The sequence below is a fragment of the Xiphias gladius genome, chromosome 19, assembly GCF_016859285.1.
Source record: "Xiphias gladius isolate SHS-SW01 ecotype Sanya breed wild chromosome 19, ASM1685928v1, whole genome shotgun sequence".
In the NCBI taxonomy this organism is placed as follows: Eukaryota; Metazoa; Chordata; class Actinopteri; order Istiophoriformes; family Xiphiidae; genus Xiphias; species Xiphias gladius.
Window position 1 is genome coordinate 3179640 of NC_053418.1, and position 12881 is coordinate 3192520.

Consider the following 12881-nt stretch of genomic DNA (forward strand, 5'->3'; position numbering starts at 1 on the left):
ATCTTACCTCGAACACAGGTGGAGTGCCCTTGTCCGGAAGTGTGCATCCCAGTAGTTCAGCCAAGAACTTTGCCATGTAGAGGTCGGGAAATGCTGTCGGTGAAACAGTCCGTGAGGATCGTGCGGGGCGAACAGAAGGACCTGAATCAACAGGAGAGTCCGCTTCCTGGCAGCCTCGTCAACTTTCTCCGTGGCGTTCGAGGACCCCGGCGCAAGTGCCTCCGCTTGCTCTCCTCCAGCCTGACGGAACGAGCCCCGGAGAGGAGGCGGAGGTGTGCCTCGGGGTGAAAGGTGCAGAAAAAAAAAAAAAAAAAAAAAAAGCCGCTGTCTTCAGCACGGGGCGCCCGCTGGACGAGGAGCTCACGGAGAGCGGCTCTCGCTTCCAAAATCCTCCGTCGGCGAGTGGGCTCACCACCGTCGGCGGCGGCGTGGAGGCAGCAGGTGGGGCCGGGCAGAGGGGGTGTGGCCGGGCCAACTTGCTGTCGGGTGGTTTACGTCGACGGGGTGCCCCCCCCACCACTACCACCACCATTATTCCGGGACGAAATGAATCCCTGCAGTTTGACTCAAATTCATCATGTGGTACAACCTACTCCTCGGGTTGTTGTTTTATTTTAAGACTGAAAGCAGTTTTTAAACCCAGCACCTTTTAAAGTCCGACCACAAAATAGCCAAATGTGAATACATCTAAAATATTTCTCCCCCCGTTCAAAGAAGGCTTTCGGCGCTGTATTAGGACCGTAAAGCAGGAGAACATGGGAGTAGAGCTGCACTGCCTTCGACGGAATAACATAATCACGGAAATATGCAGTGCTTTATGTTGTGGGGATTTTCTAGTAGTTTGTGAACTACGGTAGCTGGTGAGCCAACGGCTAACACGCTAGCCAAGCTGAGAACATGCAAATGCTAGTCATTCACAACAGCTTGCCGAGCTTCCTTTTTCTTCCCCTGTGTCCTTTTCAGCCCCCCGGCATCTTTCTTTTTCCTCTGCCCCCCCTGGCATCTTTTTTTTCACGGGACTCCACATCGTTTGATTCAATAAAGATGTGGGGGAAAGTAGCTTCGGGAGCTAACTTGCTAATTGTCAGTTGGCAGCCCCATCAGCTCAGTCACACACGTAACAGCATGTTGCTGACATGACCTTGGTTTTCATCCAAAAACGGCGCAAATTCAAACCAAATTTCAAGAAAATTCACCATAAAGAAAATGTGAATTAATGCCTGCTTCTAGTTTTTCTGCCCGATATACAGATATTGGGATTTGGTTCGTCAAGGTAAACAGTTGGTGGCGCTAATTCTCCAGTTGGGCGCCATTGAAACCATGGTAGGAAAGGGTGCAACAACAACGACATAGGAGCGCCAGTCAGTGTAGAAAGCATGACGGAAGTACGGCATTTATGCTTGTTTCATGAATTAATTTGAGGAACGTCACAGTCTCCCCATCGATCCCCATCGATCCCCACGGATCGGATGTTTTCATCTGCCTCGGTGGAGCGGGAGCTTCAGTGGACGTTTAAGTCACATGCTTGGTTTTGGGGGGTTTTTTCCATCTGTTTCCACTGCACTTTGTCGCATTTTGCTTTGTTTTTGAAAAGGAAGGTTCATGCTTTGGGATTGAAACCATAATTTAGTGACAGTTTTTAGGGAAAACAACTGCCCTATTTAAGAGTCATCGACCAAGGCCGATTTTCAGAGCGCTTCATCGGCTGCACACCCTCTCACGAGCAGACCTGCAGACGCCTGACTTGACGCTGTGCTTCTCTGTAATAAACCTTTGTACGCAATCAAGACGGTGTCAGCGGAGTCTCCTTCATCCTCTTCACATCATCATCACTACCTAATAAACTACAATGGGAACGCACTTTAAGATTATTCGGAAGTTGCGTTTGCGCTACCAACTCCTGTTTCGTGACTGCCTGCGAACCGTACTCAGACAGGGCAGGGTTAAATAAACGTTAAAGAGCTGATAAGCGGCAATAGCTTAGTCTCTTTTGCACTCACTCTCTGGCTCCCCGTTCCCTCAAACGTCAGCACTGCGTCAAGAGGCTTTGCTATTGGCCAGCGACGTGAATTTGCATGTGGAAGTTCGCCGAAGCCATTCGGCCAAACTGGTAATGTAGTATGTTGTCGAAGTGCTGACATCAGCAAATAATTTAATCCGAAATAAATTTACTGTAACTGTCTCGATCTCAGTCAATCTTGATCAACTAAAGGGTTTTTTATTTTTTAAACATCTTTCTATGTAAAATTACATAATAGCTTCAATTCGCTGGCATTTCCCATCGGGATTTCTAAAGAACTCTAGCCATCTGTCACCCATAATGCCAAACGCAGTCCATGCAGCATTTAGTATGAGCACATTAAACTGTCACCAGAGGCTTTGCGGCTGAGTTGAATATTCATGGTCTCCCAGGACACCTGGCCGGACTCTGAGACAGCAGGAGCGTCGGGAGATGCCGCCGAGAGCACGAAGAGGGTTTTCAGTGGTCTCTATGTATAGTGGTTCTCTCTAAAAGGTGCGTGTTATCCTGTGAGACAGTGACGCACATGTTTGTCTCACGTTTGTTAAATCAGTGATTTTTTTGTAATATTCGTCAAAAACTCACGATTCATCCACAGCTTTTGCGTTTTTGTGTCTAACTGTCTGTCTGTGTTTGGACAGATTCTGTCACCAATGGCTACCGAAGGACTCACGGGTTCGGCACGTCAACGCGATGGCGGGCGCCGCGTCTGGTGTGATCCCAGAGCAAGATGGTCTCTAAGTTTTTGTTTGAGTTCATTTAAATGCAACGTCCATATTTTTTTGGAGTTAATAAGCCTCTTGCAACAATTAATCTAAAAGCCCTTTAATCGTTTGGCTCAAATGAGTCAGATTTTGGGCATCCAAACTGAAAATGTCCAGAGCAAATGATAAGGAGCTAATAGAGCATAACTTGATGGAGGCTGCTAAAATCAAAGACTTTCAATACAATGGGACTGAACTGTACGACATTTTGCATTTTGGAGGTGTCAAGTGCCAAAACCACAATTTTGCTGAGGGTGGACCACGTGACGATTATATTTCAAAATAAGATATGCAACATGTGGGTAAATATGAAATAAAAGGATATATTTATTTACTCGTTGCTTATTGCTCTTTCTCAAGGTCGCTGCCTGATGGAAGAGCACTAACCTTTTAATGTATTGCTGTTTGTAACTCTGTTGCCCTTTTATGTTCATTATTTAGCAACTGTAGTGTTTTTTTTTTTTTCCTCGTTCCAGCGTTCAAGATTTTATTTTATGTCTTGCCATTTTTCTATTTATGGAATGTTTACACTTGATCCTCACCCCAGCAGGACATGTTGCTCGGTGTTTTATTTATTCCTTCCACCTGATTTATGAAAGCACTAGAAACACCTCTCACCGTAAATCAAGTTTAACCAGCTAAGGTAGAATTATGTAGCGGGGCCGTTTAATTGGATTACAATGTTACGTCATGATGCAGGGTCGTTTAGGGTATACAGTACAGAGCAACTGCGCACGGAGCCCTTTAGTTTCAGGTCATTTCAACTCAGACTTTTTTCTCAGAATGAATATACGTCTTGTCTTAAAAGCACCGTGAACTCTCCTCCCGCGGCGACTAGCGCTACTCTGAAATGCAGCAGGTCTCTGTTCACAAGCCGCCCATGCTCCCCTTCGGTCCGGCATCTTTCCTTTACTCCCTCCAACCCCCGAACCCCTCTCCCCACCTCTCTCTCCCTCTCTCTGTCAAGGATTCTCAGTTTTGTCCCCTCTTGCGAGGTGGGATTCATACTTTTTTTTTTTTTTGTGTGTGTGTGTGAGGTCAAAGGTCAGGCTGCATGATGTTGTCAGACCGAATAGATTTAAGTGAATAAGACGCTGGCACCTCTCCTCTCCCCTTACGCCACGAAGGACAGTGACTCTAACTGTTTTGACAGGGACAGAGGAAAGCACACAATGCATCCCAAAGTCTGAACAGGGAAAGTGGGAGGGAGACAAAGAAAGGCGGATTGCATACAAAGTTGTTTGTGTATAATGGGCTCGAACAAGGTCTAATTTTAGCCGAGTGAACACTATGTAGACTGTGCTGTCGACTAATTATGCTACCATTGTGCTCAATGGACAGCAGCAGGGTTATGTGACAATATAAAAAGATTAAACGATTAAGCAAAGAAAATGTCATTTTCACTCATTCTTCATCTTTTTTCAATCACTTCAGTGTACACACCTCCAACACACACAAAAAAGAAATTCCACAAAAATATAAGCTACTATATGTTATTATATAAAGTGTGATCAAAAAGGAGCAGGGAGGAGACAAATCTTACATTACCTGCCTCCTTGTCAAAATATTATGTTACATATTTTGATATATTATTTAAAGTTTTTTCATTCTAAGACCCTATTGGCAGTATTTCACTCCCATGATACCTCTACAATTATCTAATGAGGAGACAATGGTGCCATGTCTCCGCGCAGTCTACATACACAGGTGTGTTTACGCATTTGCACAGAGACCGTCTGTGGCTGTCAATCTGGCTCAAACCTTCGCCCCTCCGCCTCGGCGTTGGTACCGCATCGTCCTAGAGCCACCATTAAATTTTACTAAAGGCCTCTAGTTCTCCCAGAGGTAATCCTCGCTAACGCTACGGCTAGCTTGCCATGCTGTGCAGAGTCCGGCTCGCCGTTTAGAAAAAAATGTAATTAAAAACAGACACAATACTTAAGTACAAGAGTGCCTTTACGTGCCCTGTGTAGTGTCTGTTTTATACATTTTTCCTAGTAAGGAGTTAGGAAGTCCTGAGTATTCACTAATATTAAAAAAACAGCTTTTTTTTTTTTCTGTAAAGCAACCCCAATAGTCAGACTTCCTCAAACTCAAATTTGCACAGACTGATGTTTCCTGCTAAGAAATACATTACAGCTATGTGTCCCCCACTGCTCGTTTATTGCGTGTATCTTGGCTTTTGTCCTAAAGGCATCATGTACCAGAACTCCTCTATGTACAGTTACACTTTCCGCTTGGTAAAATATAGAGTGAATACTAGAGTGACACACAGTGCTTAATGGCTACAGTTCACTTGTATTTCTTGTAATGACCCTTTTTGGGTATAATGAGGTCCTGTCCACCTAGTACCACGTCTGTCACTTGTCAAAATATCCCTGCACCAGTGTCACCAGGACAAATTACAGTACAATTAGCGCAACCTTTTTTTTTTTTTTTTTTTAATTAAATTGACTGTGATTAAGATTTTTTTTCTTACTTCATGCACACTGTCTTCATACCCTCTATATTGTGTTACCGCTTCCATCTCCATAACCTTGCAGTAATCGACGGACCTGTGATGGCCTCAATTTATCACGTCTATCTAAAGGGAATCTCTTCCACCCATTAAACGTATGTGGACACTGGGCCAAATGACTCCAGCAGACATTTCAACATAGATCCACATACGCATACTGTACACACTATCCTAATTTAATCCCTGCAACATGCAAATCTTCTCAGTACTGGAGTAGAAACAGAAGACATTTGTACCGAGAGAATGAATAGTCAGGATCTTTCTAAAAAGAGAACAAATTAAAGGACAGAAAGAAAAGCCTTTTCTTACCTGAGGAGAGCAGTTCATCCATTTATGAAAAATCAAGAGATGAATCCAATAAGCATTTGGAAGTTTTGTCCTGGGCTAGAGCTTGTTTTGAAGTATGGGCACCAATGAGCTAGGGTTGGTTTTGTGTTTGGGCCTTGTGGCATTGGAACCTGGAAGGCAGCTCCAGTCACAAAGGGGCACTGGATTCGTCTTGCCTTAGGCCAGCAGCCACAGCTACAAGTTAAGCTGATTTGTTTGCTACATGCTAACTTGAGATGGCTTCATGCACTGGTTGCTGATATTGTTTGCTACACTACTAACGCTGGGTTTGCATGGGATACTCGTACACAGTGAGCTGTGTTCAGTCTAGGTAAAGTCTTGAATTTAGCCTGCTGCAGTCGGAACCGGATACTACTTGAATTTAGCATATGCTATTGCTAATGGAAGATGTTTTACCATTGTTTTACCATATGCGTTAACACGGTCCTTGGAATAGGCAAATTCAGCACCTAATATTACTGACATTGCATCAGTTTCCATTGTTAGCTCAGGCTCAGTTCAGAAGCTAATGTTGCTAGCACTATTTAATTTTGATACTAGCTTTGTAATGCCCGTTATCTGCAACTGACTGTTATTGTTTTGACAAAAATAAACAGCTAATGGTAGTAAAAGTTTATCATTTGTGTTTGCTATTGGCCATGAGGTGGCTGTATGAGCACCTAATGTTACTGACATTGTGTGATCTTGAGCGGACATTAACCACGTCATACTTTATGATTTTAGCTTAGAGTTAGCCTTGTGGAGGCCAAAGTTAGTACTTACTTTTTAACATTTTAAATTCACATTAGCCTGGTGATGGGCAAACCTAAAATGTCATGTTACTGATGGATCATTTTTACCAAGTTTACATTTACCAAGTGAACTACATGTTCTACTAGTGACAGTGGCTATGGACTCAAAGCTACCTGAGCTGGATACAGCGGTTTTCTTGGTGGTCTTCTAAGCGGAACTCCAGAGACCGGAAGCTGGGTCAGCATCATTTGATTGACAGCCAAATTTAGCAGATTAGTTAATAAGTGTTAATCTGATCCTGTTTGTGGTCAGTGTATGTAGGGAGGTAATGTTACCGACGTTTTCTTTTCATTTTATCTTAATCAGAGCCTTGTTGTGGACAAAGGAGGCTCACTGGGCTGCCAATCAAGCTCCCACATTGACAAGAAAAAAAATGAGAATTCTCATCAACAGGTACGTGCGAATGTTTTGCACTGAAAATATAACTTCAGTCGCGTACATGTTTCACTCCCTTCACTCACTTTGCTGTTATGGTCATAGCTCATGGTGTAACTACCATCACTTAAAATTTATTATAAATCTATCTGTGGAAGAAGGAACATCTGAACACTTTGATATATAAAATGCACGGAGAGCGTACGGCATTGGGGGGATAAGAACAGGTGAAAATAGTTATCTTTTTTCATCACACAGTGTTGTTGGCACAATACACTTCCAATATAGACTCTTAAAAAAGCTAAAAGTTTGAATGAAGTTTCCAGCTCAAAGAAGTAGGGAGAGTTTGAAAAGTTGTAATAAAGAATTTTGACTTCATTCAATAAAAATTGAAAAAGTAAAATATTCAAACCTCACCAAAAGTTATAGGAAGTTTCTAGAAGTCTGAATTAACTTTCTAAGCAAAATCAGAAGTAGTAGAGTGCTTGGTATCTTGGAGATTAAGGTTTTATTTTAAATCCATACATTTTCACACCATTTAAATTGCTTCTCAGTATTTGGAAAGGACAGAAATGCTGTGGCCAAATGCTCAAATTAAATGGTCCTTACGAAATGAGGGGAGAAAATTGACCTCAGTTTTGATGTAAACCAGTTAAAGGTGCATAAATTAAATGGACCCTTGATGAAGGAATTCGAACAGAAGGACACCAACATCAACTTGCACATTGCTCGTACAAATGAGAAGCCCGTGGAACTACTGCTGCTCTATCACTTCAGTCCAATTTTCAATTAACATTTTCTCTTTTGTGGTATCAATAGTTATATAATGGCATGCTCACCATTCAAGTCATTATTGGTCAAGATCTAGTAATTCAGCCCACTGCATGATAGAAGAAGAAGAAGCTCTAGCTGCAACCATCTGCCAAAGGCATTTCCTATTACCTTGAACTAAGGTACACAAAGAAGCGAGATGAGACTGTTGTTTTCACCTTCATATTTATGTTTGAAATCGGCCAGTTGTTTGAATATGAGGAGGAAAAGATGTTAGGCTTTTGATTTGTAATGACGGACCTGTTGTACTTTGGGACTACAGAAGAAATTTCGTGTCAAGGCGCGGCAAAATTAGTTTGATTTCAGCACCTTGTATCGTCAAACCGATTTGATTTAAGTGTCGTTTTTCTTGTCCTTGGCAAGAAGCGCTCGAGGACACGTCAGCATGGATGGGTAGTGTAGCCTTTTGTGGCAATCAGACCTGCAAGTTTTCAGTTCAGCATCAGTCTCCCAGACCATTAGAGCGTTCTGCGGACTTGGCACGTTTGCATTAGCGTGACACAAACGACTTTGATGTGACTACCTGCTGTTCCACCTGCTGCCTCGACTAAAGCGCGTTACAAAACCCCAAAACCTAATTAGTCAATTTCGAGATGAATAAACCATATTTATCATCTAACTTCCAACACAGAAAACACCCATCTGACAGTGTGCACTTTCCACTAAACAAACTGTTGGCAAAAAAAAACACAATTGATGAAGCAATCAGCGTGCACCAGCCGCGCCTGTCATTGACACCCCGCTGTTGTATGTGATTTTAATAATACTGTTTAATGACATGCTTCATGTCGGCTGGCAAACGCAGCTCCATATGTTGTTACAGCTGTAGGGAGCAGGGTATCCGCATGATCTTACACAGCTTCAGAGCATGCCCCCCTCCCGCTGGGATATGAAGCTTTACATGTTTGTGTGTGTGTGTGTGTGTGTGTGTGTGTTGGCTGTCAGTACACTTGACTGAGTATTGTCTTTGACTGATTTCCCCCTTTACTCACCCACGTATGCGTCTTTGACGATCCTTTAAATGCTTCAATTATGAGTGTTTCTCTACCACATATGATGATTTCAGAGTTAAACAAAATTTCAAGTGAGTAGTAAATTGTCTTTTTTTTTTTTTTTTTTCTTTCACCCATACTTTGATGGTCTCATATGAGATATAGATGCAGAGGCAAAAACTACAGTAATTTAAAAAAATGTTCAGTGGAAATAATCTAAAACCGTGAAGGTTGTCACATCAAATTTTGGCCGGCGAGCAATAATTAGCAAATACGTCCACATTCAAAATGCTGATTTGATAACCTCCTCTATTAAAAATGCTGCTGCTCATCAGCCAGCTATGAAGTCGTCAGAGTCATGTACCATCCACCCCTGTCTCACAACTGTCCATAAACCATGCTGCATCTGGCAGAGAAGGGTTGTATAAAAAGTTAAATGACGGCCTCCTCCACTTCAAGGCTTCTGCATCTCCTCAAAGACCCGTATAATCTGCGAGCAATTGGTCAGCGGCGTAAATCGGTGTGCCGGAGTTCACCAGAGTTGAACGCGACACAAAAGCTCCAGCCGAATTTACTTTGCCTCTTCAAGCGATTTCCGCCGGTTGAAGCAATTTCCATTTGAAACGAACCGATTTCGGTCTGAAATTTTTTTCCAGCAATTCCAATTTTTACTGCGCGCCGTGTTCACTACAGCCTCACGGTGCCACTAGCATTGATTTGGAGTTATGTTCTTGTTTAAAATTAAATGCGATAAAACATGGATTTGAATCCAGCTTTGTTCACTCCTCAGGAGGTGGTAACCGAAGGCCATTTCTGAGTCCGGCTCGGACGATGAGATCGTTTTTCTCTCAAGAAGGCGCTTTAAAGCCAGACTGAGGAGCTGTAAGCCTGCTGAGCCAAACAACCGGCTGTGTGCGTATAACGTGCGTTTCAACCTGCACGCGTGTTAATTATATGTGTTGTTATATATATGTAAATGTGTTGATACTGCAGCACCCGTGGTTCTGTAACCTTGCAGTGCCCACACTGTGCAAATAAGAACAGAGACACAGGCTCCTGCACCATAATCTGATGTTACCGTACAGAGGAAGCAGACTGAGGCTGTTGTTTATCTCACACGCTCTGTAATTTACATTCAGTGCCCTCCCAAACCCCCCAAACCGCATTTCCTTTTTATTTAGTTATCCGCTCGTTCCTTTATTCATGTTAATGTGTCTTACTTTTTTTTTTCCTACATTAGTGTCAGTGCATAGTGCTTATTTTACGCATTGGTACAAAATAAATGTACTTATTATAACAGCGATGTTTCAAATGTGAATACCGATGTTAATTTTAAAAGGCCACTAAAATCACCATTTCTGTAAAAGGTGTATTTATTGTCTTTAAACTAGTTTATTTTATATAAAAAGTGCCTAAAATGCATCACAGAAATGACGAATTAAGCCACAAAATGAAATAGGAGTTCACTGAAGACTTTTCAGAGGCTTTACTGATAAATGAATCTCTAATACCTAATATCTAACATAAACCTTCTTTAATATTACCTGCTTGCTGTGGCTGTCGTCACTGGTGATCCAGAATGCAAGTCAAAGCTAAGACTGAAAGTATTACCCACTCTTTGCATTGTCAACGTCCGCTTGAGCAGAACTACTCTGCTGTTTCACTCACAGCTCTTTTTCGCAGACGTGGACGCATCCAGTTGTTAAACGCAGCACACAATTAAAACAGACTTTCATCTTAGTTTTCACTTATAATTAAGTGGTTTAGATAATCGGGATGCACCGTACCTTTTTCCTAACTGGCTGACGGTTTGGGTTTCTAGCCTTTATTCAATGATTTCCCCATCTCCTTATTTTTACAACGCAGCTGATGCGTAAAACGGTGATGTTAAATGGCTGCAGCTATGAAAATAGGAGCCAGGTTGTAAAAACATTTTATTTTTCTTTAATCATTCAATATAGGCCCAATAAACACACACCGAAAGTCGCGTGCTCACACATCCGCACAACCCTCCCCCTGCTCACTGCAGTGGCTGCCTAATGTTGCATCAAAGACCCAGCCGTTCACAGGGAGGCCTGTGATGGAGGGGTTTTTTTTTTTTCTCTTTATTACCCTCTCCGTGCCTCTGATGGCTCTTCAGAGTGTTAAGGCCGCGTGCCACGCCGCCGCTCCATCATCCACCCCGTGAACCAGCGTGCAGCTCCTGAGAGAGCGTGAGAGGGAGAAAGTGGGCGACACAGGGAGCAGAGAATGAAAGAGAGGAAATGAAGAAGGAGACAGAGGAGAGAAGGCCAGCCACCGTAGCCGGCTGCGCTCTCTCTGCACTGCAGCACAACAGAGGGTGTGATTTATCCGTCAGTTGGCCGGGGGGGGAGAACAGGTTTCGCCATTAGCAAATGAGCCCTAATTCACCCAGACAGCAGAGAACACACTTCCCCTGGTCTTTTAGTTTTTGACTCACAGCCCAAGGCCAAGTGGCAGTGCTGCTCAGGAAGCTGCTTCTCCCTGAAGCGGAGTTCGCGACTGAAGTTCAGTTCCCTCCAGACTGTCCTCCCAAGCAAAGCAGCAGAATCAGGTGCGTCAGCGAGCGGCCCACAAACAACACACAGTATGTTTACGTTTGCTTGTTGGTTCCCCTCAGGCTGAGCTAGTGCGGAAAATGATGAGCTGATGCGTTTCAGTTCTTATGTGTTTACTCTCGGTTCAGCGTAAGTAGCTGCAGTTTACAGGTCGGTCACCCCTCCTTGCCTGGCGGCTACACAAGTCATAAGATAAAGGAATTATCATTAGTGAAGACCGAGGTTACACGTAATCTATCACAACGACGAGTCGCTAAAAACAGGAAAGAAATTGTGTCCGGTAGCACTACATGACGGCCATGGTTAGTGCAACAACGTGATTATTGACGTAGTTTATTTATTGAATTCATAAAACTGTCACATCCATTATCACCAGTGTTGGGCAGTAACACATTACAGTAATGTGATTCCTTTCCTTCAGCAACGAGTAGTGTGAGGGCCTTAAGTTTGAAATTCTGCAATTACATTTTATAGTTACTAATCCCAGTAACGCTTTGTTACTTTGACATTTGGAGGTGGGCTCATTCACTGTCTTATTGGGGGTCTGATGGAGGGTTGGCGTCAGTTTGGTCTCTGCGTTCAGTGGCCAGACTGGTCCAGGGTATGGCTGAGGTGCGGGGGCCTCCTCCTCCAAAGTTGTCTTACTTAAATTTAGTGTGTTCTTGGCCGGCTGATGTGGCAGATGTTAGCCGCAGGCACGCTTGCATTCAGGAGTCACCTTTTTTTAATCAAGAGTCGGAGGCTGCGTAACCTCGCGCCACAGAGGTTGGGACGTCTGGAGGGGCTGTGTGCAGTCACCAGGGCTAAGCTAGCTGCTGGATGGTCAGTAAATCCCTGTAATTGGCAGGGCTGCCCGCCCGTTAAACTGCAGCGTTTTGTTTTCTGTTTCTACATTATGTCAAATACAATAGATGTGACGTCGTGGCGCGGTGGATTCAAAGGCATCTCTGGCAGCCCGGCAACAAAAGTAAAGTAACGAGTAATGTAACGCAATCGCTTTTGCTGCCGAGCAATGAGTAATTCAATTACTTGTTAAATGAGTAATGAGTAATTGTAATAATTTAAATACAGTTTTCAAGTAACTTGCCCAACGCTGATATATCACAGCCGTGCAGCTGGTGCATACCGTGTTTCAAACCGCTAACAACCTGCCGCTTTGCGTGGATACGCTATGAGTAAAGACTAAATTCTGATGGCGGTACATTTTTGAACGAGTTCGCCACATTTTGTACTGCGCTGTATTAGGGTAGCAGAACCGTTAGCTGTTAAGCTAACCCACACTGACCAGAACAGCCACAACACCAAATAACGTCCTTATGTGCTATTCTATTTGATTGAAAGATGTATGAAAAGTGAAGCACACACCAGTTAAATCATGTAGCCTGCATCATTTCACACGTCGGTTGGGACTCGCGTACGCTGACCCGTCATATAAACAGAGGTAGTCAAGGAACAGTAGCCCCGATGTGCTGAGCCCCCGCGGAGGGAAAAAAAAGAAAAAACTTTCAAAAAACTTGTGAAACCTTTTTTAAAAATGGTGGAAGTTGATACAGCAGAATCGGAGAGATAGGCTTTTTGGTGCTAGCATGGGTTTAGGCTCCAACAATGAATCCTTCACTTCCACTGAAGCAACTCAATAGCATATCCTCGTTAGACCCTCCT

At 43.4% G+C, this 12881-nt stretch overlaps 1 long non-coding RNA gene across 1 annotated transcript in view; it reads right to left on the reverse strand.

Annotated features, from left to right (window-relative positions):
• Positions 1-388, reverse strand: part of LOC120805085 — an 83137-nt gene extending 82749 nt beyond the window's left edge. Inside the window, exon 1 of the long non-coding RNA XR_005709499.1 lies at positions 8-388. This is a non-coding gene — a long non-coding RNA (uncharacterized LOC120805085). The remainder of the gene's footprint in view (positions 1-7) is intronic.
• Between the last annotated feature and the right edge of the window lie 12493 nt (positions 389-12881).